Raw genomic sequence first — 6,782 nt, forward strand, 5'->3', positions numbered from 1 at the left:
GGCATTTCATCCCAAAACAGTAGACTTCACTTTTTTCTCAAGTGTACATGGAACATTCTCCAGGATAGATCTTGGTCACAAATCCAGCCTTGGTAAATTTTTAAAAATCCAATTCATTGCGTCTCTTCATAAAACATCTGCCCAGGACTGCCCTGGTGGTTCAGTGGTGAAGAATCCGCCTGTCGCTGCAGGGACACGGGTTCAGTCCCTGATCCGGGAAGATACATTCAGTGAAGCAGCGAAGCCCGTGGGCCACAACCACTGAGCCCGTGCTCTAGAGCGCATACCCCACAAAAAGAGAAGCCGTCGCAAAGAGAAGCCCACCCACAGCAACACAGAGTAGCCCTAACTCGCCGTAACTAGAGAAAGCCTGCAGTCAGCAAAAAAGACCCTGCAACCAAAACCAAGAAAACAAAGACGTCTGTCCACACGCAACCCTCCTGACTCATTTGGGGTCGTTTTTGTGCTTGATTGTTGCACTAGACACGACAGACATGTGTAATATTTGTGTTCACTGTTTCAAAGATTCCTCCATGACTCCTTAGGGCATCACAGACCCCGTTTGAAATGAGACTTTTGTGTAAGCAAGAGTAGTATACATCACGGGTTAGTAACAACTCAAAGAATATCCGTTTGCACAATCCCAAATGATGGCCATCTCTCCTCCGAGTCATGACTCAAAGATCCTGGTTCCTTCTGCCTCATGGGTCAACCATCCTGGAATCATTGGTGCAAGAACGTGCAAACGGTTTGGTCGCCCAGTGGAGGTGGTGTGCATGGCTTCTGTCAATAGCATGGCCAACACAGTGGCCGAGAACTCTGGGAAATGCAGAAGAATACAGAAACATGAGTAACTTTTGATGATCTCTGCCATACATACTTAGTGATGGGCCTCAGACAAATCTCCTGTTTCTCCAAGCCGTACTTCCTTATCCATAAGATGGGGTAGGTATCCTCCTGCTTCTGGAATTCTTATGAGGGTTATATAAGATAATGCATAGATCAGTACCCACTAGAACAGTGCCAGGCGCTGAGTAGAGGCTGAAGAAATGTTCCCTTTGCTTTTCAATCCTTCCCCTCCTCCCCGTTACTTGTTTCTGGGAGCCCACAGGAAAAGAGGAAGCAGGATGGCCCACATATGGTTTTAATCGGATAAATCAGGAGGTGAGGAGATGCCATTTGCATTCCTTGCTGATCTTCTCAAGGCAAAGGAATAATGTCAAGCTGTTTGGGAAGAAACTGTCAGCCCATGCTGAGCCCGTCCTGACTGCTTCGGTGGCTGTGTTTCCAGGCTCTGTTGGAAAGGGTAACGATGCAGAGTGGTACTGCCCCTCAGCTCTGAACACGGACATCTAAAGCCAAAGCAGTCTGGTGGGCTGAGAGAAAGGCAGGCGGGGCGGGGGTGGGGGGGCCCTCCGAGTTATTAACACAGGTGCTGGGAGCTGACTCAATCAGGCTCTGCTTACTGGATAAGCTGAAGGTGGGTGGAAGTTGTGTGTGCAGATGGCTCTCTTTCTGACTCATGTCTCAGAAGTGTTGACACCTAAGGCACAGCTTTGAGAAATGCTCTGTTTAGAAAGGGTTGGCAGGTGGCCTAGACTGTGTTCCCATCAGCTAGAATGTCTTAGAAAAGTCGATCAGATTGAAATTCTGGCCTCCCCCTTTCTTTGGACCCTCATCCCCTAACTCCCCTGCCTCCCATTTATGCTGGGGGCATGACTCACTTTTTCTCTGTGACCCCTTGACAATTTAGATTTACATCTTTAACATTCTTTTCTTTTTAAGGTCCAATGTAAGGCATTTGCAGGAATCAATATGGGTCCAATGCCTAAAAAAAAAAAATCCTAAATTATAGTAGTAGAGGTAAACAGTTGTATGGGACTTCCCTGGTGGCTCAGACAGTAAAGACTCTGTCCACAAAGTGGGAGACCTGGGTTCAATCCCTGGGTCAGGAAGATCCCCTAGAGAAGGAAAGGCTACCCACTCCAGTATCCTTGCCTGGAAAATCCCGGGGACTGCAAATAATAAAACTTTTATAGCAGTGGTTTCAAAATGCAAGACATTTAATTGCCTCACATGGAAGTCTGGAGGATAGTCGTGCAGGGCTAATTCAGTGCTGAATAATGTCCCCAAATTCATGCTCCCTTCTACCTTTCTACACTGCCCTAGCTTAATTTGTTGGCCTTTAACCCCCATGGATATTGTCACGTGGTCACAAAACAGCTTCTGCAGCTCCAGGCATTATATCTGCATTCAAGGCAAGAGGAACAAAGAAATTAATAGTACTAGCTGTATCTGTCCCTTCTATCAGGACAACAAAAGCCAATCTTAAAATATAGATCAGAGCTGACAATTATTTTCAGGGAAGGCCAATGCAATCTAAGGTTAGTTCCAAATTCTGGGTTCATTCATGTTGCTGGAACTTTTTCTCTCCTCCCTTCCATTCGTGTAGAGGGAACCCTAGGCTCTGGGTCGGGGCTAAGTTTTCCTCCTTTCCGCTTTGTTGTCGTTCAGTTGCTCAGTCATGTCCAACTCTTTGCCACACCGTGGACCGCAGTACACCAGGCTTTTCCTGTCCTTCACTATCTGATTTTCTCTGGCATATCTTTTATAGATGGAAAGGGAAACTTCCAAAGATGGGAGAAAGAGACAGAGATAGACAGAGACAACAAGAGAGACAGACGGACAAAGAGGGAATTATTCAGCACACAGAGAGAGAGATGCTGGTCTTTTTCAGTCAGTGTAAACTAAGGCTTTTTATCTGTTTCATTTTCTTTTGCTTTATTCTCCAGCCATATCTTTAACATCACTTGCTGAGAATATACCTGCTTCCCCAGAGGAGTCCTGAGCCTCGTTCACTGATAGTAAGATTTCAGATTCTCACGTGGTGACGCAAGAATGTCCTCAGTGGAGTAGGTGACTGGAAAGTCAAACTTACCGACAAATAATTTTAGGGAAGCAAAAAATGAAAACTATTACAGATGTGGAAAGCAGCTTTTACAAACCTCCCTAGGATTGGGCTGGTATTTGGACATTTTCATATATGCTTTCACATGTATAAATAAAAACTGAGCTTAGACGCCAGGGCTTCTCTGGTGGCCCAAATGGTAAAGAAACTGCCCACGATGTGGGAGACCCGAGTTTGATCCCTGGGTCGGGAAGATCCCCTAGAGAAGGAAATGGCTATCCACTCCAGTATTCCTGCCTGAAGAATTCCATGGACAGAGGGGCCTGGTGGGCTACAGTCTGGGGGGGGGGTTGAAAAGAGTCAGACATGACTGAACAGCTTTCACTCACTTTCAGACCTTAGACAGTAGTTCATTCAAACATTTTTTAAAACTTAATTCTTCTCCTCTCCTTTTTATAGTCTACAAAAATGGAAATAAAGGTCCAGAAATTTTAAGAAACTGTTCAAAGATTCCTTATGGTCATATTAAAAAGCTAGGAATTTTATTTTGTATTATCAGAGGCACATGTCCAAGGCAGATACTCAGGACAGACACTACTAATCGATCACTGTCAACTTCCTCCCTCACATATGGGAGACATTGCTAATAAATCACAGTCAAATAACAAAAACTTAATGCTGGTTTATCGTTTCATAATCCATCTTAATAGATTGCCTCCAGAGTCCAGTACCAAACCATCAGGGTTGGTCGCCAAGATGTGATGAAACCTATTTGCCACATATGTCACAGACATCTCCCATTGCTTTCTTTGAGAAGATCTAAAAACTTCCCAGGTGACACACGGGTGAAGAATCCGTCTGCCAATGTAGGAGACAGAGGTTCGATTCCTGGCTCAGGAAGATCCCCTGGAGTAGGAAATGGCAACCTGCTCTAGTATTCTTGAAAAAGTCCATGGACAGAAGAGCCTGGTGGGCTACAGTCCGTGGGGTTGCAGAGTCAGACACGACTGGGTGAGCGTGCAAACAGATAAACCAGGATGCTGTTCCTTCATTAAAATTCAATCTAATTGCTTTCTAAGATGATACATTTCCTTTAAATAAAGCCTCCCCGAACCCCCCACGATAAAGATCTCTATTAAGTTATAGAGTCAGAGACTGTATGGGGTGTGCCCCTGAAATCTGTGATTGTTACCCTGAGGTGCACTCAGCTGGCCCTGGAGATGCTCTTAGGCGAGGTACCAACTTCTCTGCAGAGAGGAGTATCCAGAGGGGGACGCGGAGAGGCTGCACTCTCCTTTCCACAGCTGGGAACATTTGTTGGTGGGTGGAATGGATGTCTTGCATAAAGAGACATTGCCCCAGAATTGGCAATGACAGACTAACCCCTTTCCCACTGTGCTGCGCCGAAACTAAGCCCGACACCTGGGGAATTGATCCCATGGAGCCAGGCTGAAAGGACTTGAGAATTCCAGATCATTAGATTATGTGAGAATAGGGAGGAGCCCAGTTGGAAGCGGAGGGACACAAGAGGTGATATTCCACTGAGGGTAAGAGCAGCCAGATAATTAAACAGTGGCTGCTGTTTCATCCTCATTGGCCAGAGGACAGGTTAGGACACAGCCACAGCCTGAAAGGCCGAGCAAACACATTAACCCTTTCTGGGGTTTGTTTTTCTTCTCAAGGCAATTATTTTTGTTATTTTAGTCATCTTCAACCTCCCCTGGATGGGTGGCTGGGCCTGGCTTTAGATGTGCAGAAGGAGGTCTCTGAAACTCGCCTGTGTTTGTACAACACAATTTTCATTCGCAAATTACCGTCACGGGATAGTCTTTGCGTCTAAGAACTGGGAACACAGGCACAGTGCTTTTGCTTTCCTTGTCTTCCCTGAGGAGGACACAGATGTACACTTACTCTTACAAACGAATGTCAAGATATTAACAGTCTTTTTGTCTTTATGCATGCTCAGTCGTGTCTGACCCTTTGCGACCCGTGGGATTTTCCCGGCAAGAGGATTTGAGTGGTTCGCGGAGCCTCTGGGAATCAAAATAGTGGTTAACATTTACTGAGTGTGAACATTATATGTATATCTTGAATTCCTACAACCCTTGAAGACGGGTACTACAGACAACCCTACATATAGAAGAAAAAAGGAAACACGTAGGAGGTGAGTGACTTTCCAGGGTCACACAGCTGTGAGCTGGCAAACCTAGGTTTGGACTCAACGGGTATGATGACCTCAGAGCCAGGAAGCTGAAACCCAGTTCACGTTCCTGTCCCTTTCACCTCTGAAATGCGTTCATTGTGACTCAAGATCTGCTTTTCTTGAATGAAGGTGAGGAGACTTCCTGCCCAGGTAGCAGTGCTGATTCTAGGTATCCCTCCTCCCCCTGGTTGGCCTCTCCTGCCTCTTTCTTGCAACAGAGAACATCCCGCCACCACCCGCATCTTCCAGGCATCGGCCGGTTTCTGGCTCTCTCTCTTCTCCCAGCTCACGTGAATGCACTGCTCCTCAGTCTCTCTTCCGTTTCCTCACCAGGTCCACAGGGCTAACATTCCAAGGGCAGCAAGAAAAAAAAAAAAAAACCCTGTAGCCGGGGAGCCCCAGTTGTTGATGTTTTTCCACCTCCTTTGATCCTGTTTTGCGGTTGACTTGGCCAGTGTCCACATCTGCCACCAATGGGCTTTCAAGCGGTTGCAACTCAAAGCCCGAGTCGGGTTTGACCTCAACACGCCCGTGTGGAGGCACCCATTTGCTTTCAGTCCTGGAGGAAGAAATGGGGTTTCTCTGATTCCACATTCATCCTTCTCGCTCTCTGCCTCCCCCTCCGTAACCCGTCAGACTCAGGAAGGACCTTCACTCGCGGCTGCTGCTGTCCGGCATATGCGGTGTCCTAATCCTTCCTGTGTTTGCTGTAGGTATGGCTGTTCTCCAAGACAAATTACTGATGTTGTTGAGGAGGTCACCCGGGCGTCATTCTGCTGGGGGATGGAGGGGAAGATGTCTCTGCTGATCCATCCCGGAGCCGGCTCTGCCTCTGGGACGGTTCCCTGCTTGTCTGACGGCTGAAGTGCCAGACCCTGGGACCCCAAGCTGCGAGCTGGCAGGAGAGGAAGGAAGAGACGAGCTTTACCTCCTGGCCCTTGTCATCTGATGAAGGGGAAGCTTGTGTGGGACAGACCTTGGGTGACAGATGTTGGTGCAGACGATGCCAAAACCATGTTGAGGGTAAGGGCATGATGCATATGCTATTTGACACCGGAGGATTAGGGAAACCAGGAAGAAGCCTGCCTCGGCCCTTCACGCCGTGACACCTCGGGGAAGTGACTTATGAGGACAGAGGCGTGCACAGACGGGGGATGGCGGGCTGGGGACAGGCAGCTGGAACCACGATGCCTTGGTGTTTCTCTCCCTTCTCCAGCCCCCAGCCCCACCCCGCCAGGCGTGGTGATCAGCAGGCATGGTGAGGTGTGCTGTGTGAGCCGCAGGATCAGAAGCAGGAGGCATTGGATGGGAGCGCTGCCTCGCTCTGCCTGGGAAGTCTTCCCCGCCCACCCCCACACCGATAAGAAGATGTGAAGTTCTGTTCCCTGGATTTTGCAAATGAAGTCACATGGAAGGTGGCCAGTGGCTCCAACCATTGGTCTTTGTCGATGGCACATGGGAGCATGGCTGGAGATGGACACTACTCAGAGAGCTCAGGTTGTCAGAGAAAGCCAGCAAAACGACCATTGGAAATCTAAGACTGGGAAGAAGTGGGCTAGATCCCACCGTTCCTTTCTTCCCCTCTGTTAGGTTTCACAGGACTGTAGGTCCTTCTGGTGGAGCTGGCAGCAGGCCAGGGATGCAGGCACACGCGTGTATCCCCTGCCTGTG

This window comes from Bos indicus x Bos taurus, chromosome 19 (assembly GCF_003369695.1).
Source record: "Bos indicus x Bos taurus breed Angus x Brahman F1 hybrid chromosome 19, Bos_hybrid_MaternalHap_v2.0, whole genome shotgun sequence".
In the NCBI taxonomy this organism is placed as follows: domain Eukaryota; kingdom Metazoa; phylum Chordata; class Mammalia; order Artiodactyla; family Bovidae; genus Bos; species Bos indicus x Bos taurus.